Here is a 15,670-nt window from a genome sequence, read left to right on the forward strand (position 1 = left end):
CTGGATGTCGACTTTAAGTGCCATGCCTCAAGCTGCTAGCACTGTCAACATATCTGCACACTTTCTTTCTGTGTCCAAAGGTCCTCATAATGTCTATCCAAGAGCCTGCTAGAATGTAAAATTTTCTAATATTTTCCAAATTATTTCTAATGTACTAATCTTTGGTGAATTAACATGTGAAAACTGGTGACTTTTGTAAAAGGTCACCATAATTAATTTTTCTTCTCTGTTTAAGCAAAATTTTAGTTATAATCGTAGTTATTTTGCGTTGCTCAATGCTTATATAAAAGAGTGTGATTATTAGCTTATAAATGTGTAAACAGCTACCCCTAGCCGGTTGCTGTGTTATGTCTTACAAGGTCAGATTTATTAAGTCATTAAATGAGTTTGAATGTTCTATTGGTTGAAATTGTCACTAATACATGGTTTCTTGCTCGAGGATGGAAGTAAATGTTACGAGCTGAAAAGTTTCTTCCTGAGAAAAGAAGTTTGGAAGAGATGGAACAATGGAGTTACAGATGAGACTGAAGAGGAAAAGTTACTGTTATGATCGTGCCATGGCTAATGTTGTTGTCACTGTATTTTAGGCTATCAAATGAAATAACTATTGGTTGAATTGTAAACCACCCCATGTACTGACCAATCATAAACTTTTTGAAGTTTAGTATAACAATCTGGGTAGGACTCTCTTGAGGTCATTCTTGTTCTTACTCATCTAAATGGTGGTTCGAGTCATTTTAGCGATGTGGGCTTAGCTGTCGATAGGCCCGATTCTCTGAAGACTTACCTGATGATGTCCCCTTGCTGAAGTTGACTGCCTGTTGTTGTTCTATGTATGAAATGGCATTGATATATGTGTCTCTTTTGCTTGCAGGTACCAGCTTCAATTTATTGTTTAATTGCTGCATAATAATCATGTATTTTATAATAACCCAAGTTAGTGTGATTTTTCTATATTTGTGTCTCTAAATTCTTTTTACATGAAGTCCAACACGTTAATGCTAATTTGCGGTTAGTGGGGGAATTTACCTTCCCATGCTCATGATTCATATTGACATATTTTGATCTGATGTATACTTTACCTTTGTTGCCAATCTCGGTGTTATTAATCAATGTTTTGATATTGGAGATTATTTGCTTGATTGTTTTGATTAAAGTCACATATATAAGACGTTCTAATCAGCCATTATTGATTCTATACACTTATCATTTGTGTTTGAGAGTTATTTTCGTGACATTGGCATTGTTAATATAGAGAAATAAATTCATAAATCTTCTTAATAAATTGGTGTGGTTATTGACTGATGTGCAGTTCTTTGAATATGATGGCTATTGTTAATGATTATATCATTCATTATTGACATATCCTCAAATCTATGTTGTGTTGATCCATTGGCATCTAGGGCAAAATCCACTATTTAGTCTGCAGTAATAGCTAGGATTTATTGGCGCTTCAGCAAGCCCAATCCCACATGATGCATGTGCCCAACTTCCTCACATTGTTTATGTGCCTCACACTACTCACTTTGTCTACGTGTAGTAAACAACTTACACTGTTTAGCCACAAATTCCCCACATTGTCTACAAAGTGAGTTAAGCTGCACACGCTATCAGTGTGCCCAAAGATTGTCAAACTGCATATCCGCCCTTAACTACTTTAACTCTCCCACCTGCCACAAAAAACATTACTGTCTCAAAATCACTGACAAAGCCATTCGACTTCGTACATGTGAAAGCTATTGGCTTTACCAATGCTTGTTTTACAGGCAGTTACTTGAAAGTGAAAGACTAACAAAATAAGGTACATAATATTTGTGCTCTTTTTAGCCACGCCTTTGATCATTCCCGCCCCTTCGCTTGCTGTTCCCACTGAATTGGACTCGGGATCCTTGTTCCCGTACTTTTCTTTATGCACTTCTACCGCGGGAATGCTCTTGACTTGTATGGGGAGACAAGGTACGCCATACTGGCATTACCTACCGTTGTTAGTTTAGCGGCCTGCTGCTTTATTCTGTTCCCGTTAACCACTGCTCCACGAACGGACAGTTATACCCGTAACTGGCATAATGGCAAAGTGGCGTTAATTTCGAAGAGCCAGTGTGCCCCAAATAGACCCGAGAGGGGGGGATACATACAAAATTATTTAGAGTAATATTCTTCCATGCTGATTTTTAAATGTCCAGGTAGTCTGCTCCCCGCCCGCTCCTTACCATGCACGAAAATTACTCCGTTCTAATATGGCGCCCGGGTTGACGCCGCACTGCCCCTTGTGCTTCCGGGTGTTCCCCATCCGGGCCTGCGCTGTTCATACACTGTTCACTCTGCTATGGCTTGCCCGAGCTGCGGCTGCCGTGGCGCCCTAGGTTAGGAGGCTGCTGGGGCCCGGCACGGGGAGCAGCGGACGAAGAGAGGCGGAAGATAGGTGAGGACGTGCCTGAGATGCACTGGACTGCTCGATAATCCATTGTATCACCTAGTCCTGTGCAGCGGGTGCACACCTCCCCATACTGGTGTCACTGATCCCTCATATTGTAGTGGGATCACTTACCGGCCAAATTGCTCATATTGGTGCCGCTCACTCTGTCCCTTACACTAGGCTTTTATTTTTCCTCCGCTTTTAATACTGACTTTAGCAAACCTACCATATCAAGCTAACGTATTCTCCAGCCATCACGTGCTTACGTGTCTGGGGGCCACGTACTTTATTCTTTGTTTCTCATGTGGTTCCATTTGTTTATCTCCTCGACAATTAGGAAGCTTTGTAGGAAACAATGACAACTCATAACCAGAGTTGAGCGAGGGAGGGCCTAACGAAGGCTGTGGATTGACCCTAAGAGCCTGTGCTCGAACCGAGCCCTAAAAATAGTTGACACGAGTATCATGCAACAGACATCATTTAAAAATCATAGGTTAGAGCATGGTGGCAGGCTGAAGCCACTCGTTTTGCGTTTGAAGGTCCAAGAAGATCTCGACTTGACTTAGTCAGTCCTCTGGCTTGACCCATGAGCGGCTCGCTCAAAAGGATTTTAACACCTCATCATACTCCGGATCACTCGATATAACACATTTTGAGTCACAAGGAATGCTTCCTAGAAAGTGACATTAGTTATTCCTGGAATCTAGTCCAATGTGAAGACATACTAGTGCAATTATCACATTCATTTAGCTGTATGAATAGCTTCTCTGAACCACCATTCTCCAACATACGCACTAGTGGCTTGTGACCAGTTCTGAAATGTAAACGTTTACTCCACAAGAAACGTTTGACCTTGGCCACTGCCCACACAAGTGCTAAAAGTTCTCATTAATTTACAGAGTATTTTGTCTCAGGGTCGATTATTACAGCACCAATACCAGCTTGCCTCAAGAATTACCACAGACCTTGGGTCTCATCAAAGGGTTTCAAAGACGGTGCTTCTTGCAATCTCATCTTCAAATCTTGCACCTTCCTTTCCTAGTCCTCTTCCCTATTCAAAGTCTGTGTCCTACTTGGTCTGTTTCTTCAACAGGTCTATCTTTTTCTGCATAATTGTGTATGAATCTTGAATAAAACTTTCACCATCCAAGGATGGATGTGAGTTTCTCCTTGTTGCTTGTTCGAGGTTACTTTATGTTTGTAGATATAAAAAATGGCTTAGAATCAGTATCATCCATACTGATGTCGTGTCCCAAATATTCAGTACTGGTTTACAAGATTTTCTGTTTCACTCTTCTGAGCTTTAAGCCACTATCCCGTATTCATCACAGCATTTTGCACAACTTGGTAAAATGTTCCTTTTCAGTGGTGGAATAAATCAATACATCACCTTAGAACGTGTGCACGCCTTCCATCCCTTTAAAAAGATTGTATATTATTTTCTAGAATACAGCAGAGGTAAAGTTCAAGCCAAATGGCATGTCAGAATCAAATCAGTCTTCTGGACGTGATGATCGCCGTGATGTCTCTTGAGTTCTTGTGTAAGCTAACCTGGTGATACGTGCAGGTGTAGTCAGGTAGCACATTAACTAGAACTGGCTGCAGGTATCACTCATGACATGGGGCAGATCTTTGACTGGCAGCTCCTTGGCCATTTCTGTTTTTGTGAGGTATGATAGTGAGAGAAAGTCATGTGGAATACAATCCAGTTATTTATATTAGCAAGACAATTGACAGGTATTTACATTCGTAAATGCAGGGATTACTAAAATTGTATGCAAACAAGAACATGTTTTATTCTGTGGTCTGTGGACTAATTCGATTCAATATCTGCACACGACAATCAGTCATGTTGGAAGAGGGCGGATCCAGCTCAGCAGGGGCTGTCTAATCAAAGGCCTGCAGAATTTCTAGAAATGTATATGCATACTGTCACTGACAAAACCTATTTACTTATCACCTGAGTCTAGTGAAGAGACCAGACAACACATTGTTGCCTTTGTATGGATTCCACTGCTAAATCTGCTAAACATTTGTTTATTATTAACAAGGCTTAGAATTTAATGTAATGTCTATAGCCAGCAAAATAATTCTCATGTTGGTGTTTCATAACCCCACAATATTACTTCTCTTGTGTGGTATATTGTCATATTTTACACTTTTTGAGGTAACAAATGGATTACTGTTGGAGAGTGAGATGTAGGAAGCTAGGGTAATCAAACCTACCAGTCACTATTATGACTTCATCATGTTACAAACACCACTAGGATGCGTCCAAAGGGTTGTTTGAGATATGTGTCCTATCAATGAGAAATCACAAGTCTGGAACCTATGTATACACCGTGGTAATGTAGTCATCTATTAAACAGTGCTTTTTTATGTTTGTCTTCAAGTAAACTGTCACTGAAGGTTTTTTTTCGTTTGAGCTGCTGGTGTTTGGCCCTCTGACATACATTTTTAAAATTTGGTTGTCTGACTTGCATACAGTGGTGGTAGCCACTGAACAGGGGTGGCTGGGCGGGACAGGGCTCAACGGGATGGGTTAAAAAAAAAAAATTAAAACAAAAACACTTACCTTTTAGGGGAGGCATGTTAGTCTCCCCTACGTTCTGTTCCCGGCTGCACAGGCTCCTAGCCATTCATGTCGCTGCTGTCACCAGCATGACAGCGGTGTCGTGATTGGTCTGAGCAGCCTGATTCGTGGCTCAGACTGGTAATGGGAGCTTAGGCATGTTCTCCACTCGGCTGTGCAGTACAGCCAGGTAGAGAACATGCAAAGTGCGCATGTCTGTTTGGCTGGCCCAAGACGGCCGGCCAAGCAGACGTGCACTTATTGTGGTGCATAGTTTTCCTCCTGCCCCCTCCCTCCATCCCCACCCGCCCCTCACTACAAGGAAAAATTACATGATAATAACCTAGAGTACGTTATTATCATTTTATTTTTATTTTGTGGAAACTCCAGCGGGGCGACGCTCCTTCGCCTTAGCGGAGGATCCGCCCCTGCTTGCATATCTGTATTCTTACAACTTGGGAACACCCTATGGGAGTAAGTTGGACATTTCCCACAATAGTGTTTTATATGAAATAGCCAAGTCCTTGAATTTGATGCACTCTGCCACTAGCAGCTAAATAATCAAACACGTTTTTGGCTGATGTTTAGTCTCTTAAATGTAAGAATAACTGATCACTCCATTAAAGCCACGTTGGAAACTGTTGATGATGTAGACAGAAGGTGAGACATATAGAAAATTGGCAAAGTCAAGTCAGAAATACCTCATCCAAAAGTTTTCATCGCATGACAATACAGGATGGGCTCTTTGCTGATGTAAACGTTTCCTGACCTGTGATACTCCCACCAACTTGATAAGGCATCCAATGAAGGCATTCAGTGTTTTTCTGATCCCTGCTGCCAATCCACAAATTCACTGCTACTCTACCTAATTGGAATGATGGAGCCTAAGTTGGCCTTACCAGAATAGAAACTCTTCACTGACAGATCAGAGAAATTGCCATCAGTAAGTGGTAGCTCATCAGGCTATCCTGTCTGCTAGTGTACCTACTCCCCATTGTAGAGGGCTACAGTTGCCCCCTTCAAGCGAGCCGACAGAGATTGGCAAATTGTGGCATCTGGTTTTGCTCCTTTGCCCCCTCAATATTCATCCATCTCCTGGTGTTTTTGGGGAGGCTGTTGTGTGTTATATATGTGGCATGTGCCACAACACATTTTGTAGCGCTTCAGATTATATTTCTGCTCTTTGGTCTTTACAACATGCCCACTGCTGTTCCTTGTGATCTGCATCTAAGACGCCAGGCAAAAAAACAGCATAACGTCTATAAGAATGCACTAAGCATATATTTGGGGAGAGTTCACATTATCTTTGGTTTGCCATTCTGGTACGCCACTGCCTGCAAGGAAAGCGTCTCTGCCCTGCAACTTTGTAAAACAAAAACATACAGCAACAGTGCACATTCACCTCTATGCAGAGCATTTACCCATTCTGTAAGTTGCTTGTTGAGAGACTGTGCCACACTTTACTAAGACCGATAGTATTTTGGTGCAAAGAGGATTTAAAATGAACCACCGTCCTGGTTGGTCCTTGTTGTCACTTAGTCTCCAAACAACACCAGGTAAGTGCATAGGAACAGATTTTAAAATCTATACAGCAGGAACAGGGGACACTTCTCTCAGCTACTTCCAACCACCCCAAGTCCCCACGTCATGCTATCTCATTATAAGAATAACATTCTTAGAATACTACACGTCTCCCCCCCCCCCCATAACTAAAATATATGAAAATTGTACAACCGGATACACAAAAGAAAACCGCTACAAACTATTTAATACGACTATTAAGAATCTGAACACAAATAAATAACAAAACATAAAACTATTACACACAATATTTTCAATTAATCTCAAGCGTAAGGAACATTACACATGTTCACAGCCAGTTAAAATAAATCATATATAATGCTTGCAGCCTCTAATGAAGTTCACAGTTTTTACCTGGAATCTTTTTCACATAATACTACTCCTTATCTCCACTGTATCGTGCATTGCAGTCATCTGTGAATCATTGTTGGCCCGCTCACTTCCGTCTTCTCTTTCAGGAACAGCATTTTCCACATCATCCATTGCTAATTCCAGATAAATCATCATTACTGTTTCCATGAACATCAAAAAGATGTTACCATCATTCTCAAGTTTACTCCTACCCTCACCACTCTTAGCCATACTTACTTTAGGCTTTTGATGCATGCATCTTGACTCTCTTCTCAATTTCCAAACTTTATCTACCTACCCTCTTACTGCTTTACTAACCACTCCCATAACATTAACGGGATCAGGCCACTTGAAAGTCTCTTTACCTCAATTCACTGATTCGTAGAGCCAGCACTCTGTCTAGGAATTAACTTTGACCCAGGATTCCTTCTTCTGAGTAGTTCAAAACCAGAAAATCCAGTTACATAATTTGAGGAACTATGGTATGTCAATAAAGTGGCCTATATAGCTTTCCTTCATGATAATGCATTCTTCACAGCAAACTAATTAGCTTTCCATACCACTTTATGAAACCTTTCTATATGACTATTTGAATGAGGACAGAAATTTGCCAGTCGTGCATGGTTCCACATATAACTAGAATACTTTTGCACTCCTTATTTAAAAATGGAAGCCCATTAGCCATAACAACGGGCAAGATATACATAATTATTTGAGGTCGCAAACAAGCCGAATCGCACAATCAGCCTGTTTGCAAATGCAAAAAAGCATTTTGGTAAGTATGAATCCCAACTTGAGATTCAGTAACACTATACCAAATCGCAATTTGGAATTGCAACTATGTACAGTTTCGTTATTTGGAAGGGGTGTGTTTAGGGCGTTCCTACCAGATCTGAATGGGATACATTAATGTTTTGCAACTGAAATCTGGTCACAGAACATGAATATTTTATAGACACCTCAAAGGGGGTAGTAACCCATTCGCAAATAGGACGGGGTCCCATGGGATCCCTTTGAGAAGGTTAAAATAAATATGTTTTAAACAGCCAGCAGTGATCCAAAGGACCACTGCCTTCTTTTAAAAAATGAAACATAAACGTTCAATTTTTATTTTTTTCAACACATCCTGTTTTCGTTTAAGGAAAACAGCCTGCATTTAAAAACAATACCTTATTGGAAAGCAAAGGCATAGTTGTTTGTGGCTTCAGCAATATCATCTCTTTTCTTTCTCCACAACTCTTGCGAGCTGGCTTGCTCAGTGCGATCTTTCAACACATCTGCATTCACATCCTCAGTAGTAAATGGCACCTCACAGTCTTCATCATCATCATGAATTCCCTTTCCACAATCCATAGAAAGATAAGACCTGCAACAAGAATGTACTTTTGACCAGACAGGAACATACTGTCTTTTAAATTGCTATGCTTGCAATTTGAGTGGCAATCTTGCCAATCAAGCAGTGAGTGATCTTCCACCTCCTGGAGACATCATATTAACCAGAGATTTGTGATCAGTTCCGAGCACAAAACGTGTACCCCACAAGAACTGCTTAAAGTGCACGGCTGCCCACAAGCACCCCAGTAATTCTCTTTCAGTAACAGAATGCTTCTGTTCAGATTCTTTTGGCATCCTCGAATCATACAGTACTGCTAATTAATTACCTCCGCCTCTGTGCAAAAGCAAGGGTGCCAGCCTGCAGTTACTAACATCCACTGCTATTGCACACTCTTTACCTTGTTCAAAGGACTTGAAAATGGAGCAGTTACAGTTGATTGTTTCAGTATGAAATGCTTTTCTCTTATCTTCTCCCACACAAATTATTTTTTTTCATCAAACGTTCGTAGCATACTTATCTAAAAACTTTGTATAAAATCTGATCATGGCCAAAAATTACAGTAATTGAACCTTGTTCTGAGGAACTGGTACATCATTTAATAGCGTACATGTGGATCTACTTGGGTTTGATGCCATCTTCAGTAATTTAATGCACCCGGTACTCTCTCACACCTGCAATTACATTTTGTAAATGTCACTGTTAATCCATTTCTAACTTATTCAACATTGCTATGAAATTGGCATCATGTTCCCACTTGGTTCTACCATATACCATATCTGACATCCTAGCATACCAGAAACTAACACACAACCCCCTTAGGGAGACTAATGATCTTATACATCACAGACTTAGTCTTTGGAGGGACAGATGTCTCATTACAGATATGGAGTTCCGCTACATGTACAATCCAGCACCTTCTTCAACATGTTTTTATACACTTCCCAAAATACACAAATCTGGTATCTGGCAGGCATACCCATTATCTCTGGTATAGGATCTCCCACAGAAAAACTATCAGAGTACATAGATATTTTCTTACAGCCCTTTGTTAACAACTTACCTTCATACATCAGGGATACTAAGGACTTACTATGTAAGATAAGTGACTTTGACTGGACAGAAGGACACCTACTAGTGACCTTAGACGTCACGTCACTCTATACCAGTATTCCCAGAAACAAAGGTATGGCTGCCATTCAACATTTCTTAGATACACGAGATGCTACCTTCTTTGAACACTCCCATATGTTGGTAGATTTTATTGAAACCGTTCTGGACAATAATGTCTTCATGCATAATGGCACTTGGTTTAGCCAAATACAGAGAATAGCAATGGGGGCAAAATTTTCACCATCCTTTGCAAAGCTTTAAATGGGTTTCTTTGAAAATATACATATCTGGCAAAACTGTCCACCGGAACTGACACAACATATCCTATACTGGGGTAGGTACATAGATGACATTCTTCTCTTCTGTTCGGGTGATACTGACCATCTTGTCCTCTTTCTCCAACATCTCAACACCAACACATACAACATTAATTTCACCAGTGAACCTAGTACAACACTAATACATTTTCTTGATCTCACCTTTTACATTGAGCACAATAAAATGTGATCCAAGCTTTACAGAAAACCAACAGCTTGCAATGCTATACTACATGTCAAAAGCTCTCATCCCTTGTCACAAATAAATGCCATCCCTTTTGGAGAGATGACTAGGATCCAACGCAATTGCAGTGAAGATAGTATCTTCCAAAGAGAGTTTGATCATTTGAAACATCTATTTACACAGAGGGGCTACCCCTCACGCATTTTATGCAAAGCCAGCAATAGAATTAAAAACAAAACATTTTGACTTACTGACTGCATCAAAAAAGGTTAAGACACATAGAAAACTATCTCTTATCACTCAGCCCACAACATTTAAAAATCAAAATCTTACATAAACATTGGCCCTTCTTGCTAGCTGACAATACTCTCAAAAAGGGTCTCACCAACAGACCGAGCATTGCCTACTATAGAGGCCGCACACTACGAGACTCCTTGTGTCACAGTTTCCTATCACCCGACCCTATGAATACATGGTTACCTAAACCACCCACTGGTTCCTTCAAATGTGGTGGGCACTGTAATATTTGTTGCTTCATCAAGGACAAGTTATACAGTTTTCAATATAACACCAAGACTGCATACAAAATCCGCAATTTTATTAACTGCAACACCTAATTTGTAGTATATTGTCTTATTTGCACATGTAACCTTATCTATGTTGGGAGCACCATCAGACCGTTAAAGTAGAGAATCCAGGAACACATTAAGGCCATCCGCACTAACAATATTCACTACCCCTTTATTGTGCACTGCCCATGGCCAACAAGAAATACTAGGAATCACTATGGGGTTGATACTGTTAGTGCCTTGCCACGAGGTGGTAATAGAACATTGGCCCTTAGACGACTTGAAAGCAACTGGATTATCAAACTTAGTGCAGTGGAGGAAGGTTTGAATATTGATAAAGATCTACATGTATTCCTTTTAATATGACATTTCTCCCTTTCCCTTCTTCTCTCTCGCCTCCATGTTTCAAACTGTACACCTGTCAACGCAGTAGGTTAGAGATTACAGGGATCCACTCCCCGTTTTTATGTCCACTGTTTCATGTATCCACTTTCCAACATGCTCTCCATGCACATTTACCACTAATGCTTGGCCCGTTTATTAGTATTACGTTGTTCATGTGATCTAGATGTACATATGTTTACCATTTTTTTGTCAACCTTCATTCTCATTATGACATGTCAGCTCGGTTATTTTTCCTATTTCTCATTATGTACAATTTAGTACTGCACATACATCAATATATTAGCTTAATGCTTGCCTCTTTTGAATAATACTTTCTTGATTGTCATTTTCTTGACTGTTACATTATTATGCTCTATGTTGTATGGTAATCCACACCTTGTGTTGACTTCACCTGCCATTTGACATGCACACTACAAGATGGCCTCCACATATAGATTTGGCTTGCCTGTACTTTGGCCCTTTCTTTGTGTCTGTCATGATTTTTAGTGCAGTGCTTAATTTACTCAACCTGGTAGTCTGTGTCTTTCATATCTCATGATATTGCATGCTTTTTCCACTTCATGCCACAGACTCTCTTGTTTATAATATGCTTTCTTCACCAACATGTTTACAGAGTTCATTACAAGATGGCGCCCATCTGTTTTCTTTTATCCCTGGACTGGCCAGTCCCTTTTCTGTTTCTTAGTACCACGTTATAAGATCTATTCTGGTGCACATGTGGTTTCAGACATGACTTTCCGACGATTTCATGCTGATCAGGTGAGCCCAATTTAGCATAATGTGACCATCGTGGGTTTATATTTTTTTCCCGTACGCCTTGCAATACTAGCCAACTGTGCTGATTTTTAGCTCGGGGCTTTTTTCCAGACCTTCGTGGCTTGCTTACTTTAGTTAATTTTTTGCTCTGTTCTCCTTTGTGCCCAAGGAGAAATAGGACGAGGCAGGCGGCTCCAGCATTTCAGCCGCTGCCTTCACGCGTGTTATTTTCTTTTGTTTTTAAGCATGCGCGCCGTTGTCTTTGAGGGCAACGCTTACTGTTGCCATATGCCTACCGTTGATTAGTTAGTTACCTTCTCATAAACCGACATTTCCTGTGATCGGCGTCGCTCTTGCATATATTATTTTTTTAATAACACACTACGGGGCACAACAGTTTCTGTTGAGTGTTACCTGTGAAGATTACTGATACCGTTCGGTGACTTCTACTCATCTTACTCTATTTTGATCACCCTATGAGGGCTACCCATGTTAACTTATCTTGCCCATAACATATGGAGCAGTGCCCTTTTATACTTTCTTTTTTTTGTTTTTTGATTATTTATTTGATATACCCCCTGTTTTTTATTTGTTTTAGTAACACATTCTTCCATTTTTCCTCCTTTTGACCCTTTTAATTTTCTATTTGTATTGCTTGGGATATTGTTTTACTTTCTATTACTGCTTATTCTTCTAGTCGTATCATGGTCTTTGCAACTAGTGACATTCCCTGATAAGTCACCTTGTTAAAAGGTTCGATTTTGGAACATTATAATTTTGAGATTTGATGCAACACTGGTTTATTTTGGTGCTTGATTGACACCTACTCCGACCATGAATACTGGACTCCTACATCTACATTAAACCTATGGGTATGTTTACCAGGTTCTGTCGTGCCCTCACTACTTTTCTTTATTACTAATTGGTTTGGCTACTAGCTCAAACTACTCAGTCCTAATCCAAGTTTTGGATTATTCCTTTTCCACGATACACGGACTTTGCATGCCAATCACTCTCTTCTGTGAGTATTTTTGTCACATTTTTGTTAATTTATCACTCTCGCACCAGTTATGGACACTTCGGTCATCACTCTAGATGTCTGTATCACTCTGTAGACCTTTCCTGTTTCATTCTTTTTCTTTTTCTAATGCATGACACTAATAAGAACAGAATTCCCTGTTACCATCTTTTATGTTTATTTTGTTTCTTCTTTTTTTGTCAATTTAATTTGCAGCCTTGATAAAGTCTATGTGATGAAACACGTGTCGGCTGTACCTTTTTTGATTTATAATTTCTTCAACAAGAATAAACTTTCTTCAATTTCGATATCGTGCTTTTGGACTTAGTTTTTACTATTTCCACTCGGATGAAGATCCTATGGACTACCTACCTTTGGTGTGCCTTGGTACCTCTAAGCTATTTCTACCATATACCAGAATGCCGTCCTTAAAGATACTGCATCTGATAAGTGTTTCCTTCATTCAATATTGAAATACTGGTGTGGCACTTGGAAAGCCGAATGTTTTTTTGTGATATTGAAGCATCCCTTCAGGTGTACTGAAGACTGTTAGGTGTTTAGACTCTTTCTCTAATTCCACCTGGTGCATGCACTAGCCAAGTTTAAAGGTGACAATACTCTAGTCCCTGCAAGAGTAGACGCAACATCTACAGATTTGGTAGTGAATGGGTAACCTCTCATATTTGTTTATTTAAGATGCAGAAATCCACACATAATCTTGAATCCCTGGTTCTCTTGAGTCACAACTCTATAGGGAAAACCCAAAGAGAAGACTCAATTGAATTGATTACCCCCTTGACACTAAGGTCCCTTAACATTTAAGTGTTTCTCTATATCAAATAAGAGCATTGTGAACTTTAGCCTGACCAATATCGTTTGATCCTTTGACCTAATTCTGTGTTTATATCCAACAAATTTCTTTAGTTCTTGCTTAAAGAAATTTGCCAACTTTGCCATTAAATTGCCTACAAATATGCTGTTCTCATTGCTTTCCACAATGGACAGTGGTGGATTGGCATTTGGATGTAAGTGTATTCCCAATTCTTATTGATGTGACTAGCCCAAAATGAGATTATCCTTCTGAGCCTCATAAATCTTGCCACTAACATTTTCTTCCTGTTAATTCCAGACTGGATCAGAAGCAGCCACATAAATTGATTTTTGTAACCCACATATGGGCTTGCATTTGGAGATTGTAGTGTCAATATACCCATAAATTTCCTTCACTAAACGTTTTTTAGATGCTTATCCATGCACTTGTAAAACACCTTGCAACATTTTTAGTTCTTAGGGTCTGGTGCTCAAAACTGTTTTAGAATTCAATGTATCATCCTCATCAACCTTACACTATTAACCTCAGGTTCAGATGCAGCTTTACATACACTTTTTCTTTAAATATATTACACATTTTGTATAAAGCAGGACCCTCTTTAAAATGTCCCATATGATAAAAACTGCCACATCTATAATGCAATCTTGACATTAGTTTGCCATCTCTCCTTCAGTCCTTCTCCTGTACTCTTCCAGTGTACTTTTTTTTTATTGTTTGTCACCACATTGACCACCAGAGAGCTGTCTGTCTTATGTAGATTATTGGTTTCAGGTTGCTTTCTAATTTCTTGAACAAGCATTTAGCATTGCTCAATAGCCTTGGCAGTGGTGATTCTGGCTCTCAGCGACATTACCTTTCTTGGATTTTCTTGAATTCACTGTGACCTGATCTTTTGAAACTCGGTCATATGTTATAGCCTCAGAATCACATTACTGGCAAAAATATTTAAGCTGATACATATTCCTCAATACACTCTTCTGCCTTCTGATTCCTTGAATTAAATTAATATTTTTTCATCACTGTATTTATTTTGCTTCTGTAGCATATGTTCATATGTCTAACAGCACATTCTGAAACATCAGTTTTACCTGGATTTTTTTAATTTGGAAGATTGTTCAACTCTTTTAAACCTACTTCCCTCCCCTCCCCCAATACATGCTTGACCATTGATAATTTCCTTTGTGGAGGATGATCTTAACCTCTTATACTTCAACATATGCCAAAAAACAGGATACCATAATCCCCATTGTATTGGGGTATCATCACTTGTTTGCAAAAAGAATAGTGGGATTTCTATACTTGCCATTTTGGTGACGCATGTTTTGATAAATTAAAGAAAAAAAAATCACTGTGACAGGATTTTTTTTGTTATATTGTAAATGGTTCTTGTCTCCGACCAATTCCCAAGAATAATTCCCCTTTTTTATTTAACTTTTTTATTCAAAACATGGAGTTTGTGCTGCACTATTACTGTTATAATATGAACAGTGTTAGAAATGGGGTCTGTAGTTGGAAGTCAGTTTACACCCTGTACAAGTAGGTACCCTCACTCCCATCAGGGTAAGGGAGATACACAGCTCAGATAACCTCTGCTCACCCCATTGGTAGCTTGACACAAGCAGTCAGACTTATCTCAGAAGCAATGTGCAAAGTATTTGTGTTTGTGTATGTGTATACACACACACACACACATCTGAGTAAAACAAGACCAAAATGACAAAAACCCAACATACACAAATAAAGATATCACTTTTTAAAGGTTAAAAAGTCTTAATCCTGAAAAATCAGTAGTTGTATCTTTATAACGCACAGTACCTTGGATGCGTCAAAAACAAAGATGATGCAGGCCCCAAAGGAGGTGATGCGTCGGAAAAGCAATTGATGCGTTGATTATTTCCCTGCTGGATGGATAATGCATGGATTATTTTCCTGCTGGGTTTGGGATGCGTTGATTCTTCTCCCGCTGGACAGGCGATGCATGGATTCTTTTCCCACTGTACTGGTGATGTGTTGATTCCTTACTGCGTTGCAGTCAATGAAGAAAATGGGATGATGTGTGAAAATCCAGATGCACTGCATCAATGGATCGGTACTGAAGCAGGCAGTGCGTCGATTTTTCAGCCACGAGACAGGCGCGGTGTAGATTTTTCTGCCGCAGTGGCCTCAGTGCATGGATTTTAATTCAGGCCACCAGCTTCCTCTTCCAAGGGCCCAGGGACTGGA

The 15,670-nt window shown here is 39.7% G+C and overlaps 1 protein-coding gene across 2 annotated transcripts in view; it reads left to right on the forward strand.

Moving 5' to 3' along the window:
• The first annotated feature begins 2,297 nt into the window (after nt 1-2,297).
• Nucleotides 2,298-15,670, forward strand: part of EBAG9 (estrogen receptor binding site associated antigen 9) — a 166,001-nt gene continuing 152,628 nt past the window's right edge. The window contains exon 1 of one of the 2 annotated variants that reach the window (XM_069220632.1): nt 2,298-2,422. The gene's annotated coding sequence lies outside the window, so the exon portion shown is untranslated. The remainder of the gene's footprint in view (nt 2,423-15,670) is intronic. The other variant, XM_069220633.1, reaches the window with a different exon arrangement.

The sequence above is a fragment of the Pleurodeles waltl genome, chromosome 2_2 (assembly GCF_031143425.1).
Source record: "Pleurodeles waltl isolate 20211129_DDA chromosome 2_2, aPleWal1.hap1.20221129, whole genome shotgun sequence".
In the NCBI taxonomy this organism is placed as follows: domain Eukaryota; kingdom Metazoa; phylum Chordata; class Amphibia; order Caudata; family Salamandridae; genus Pleurodeles; species Pleurodeles waltl.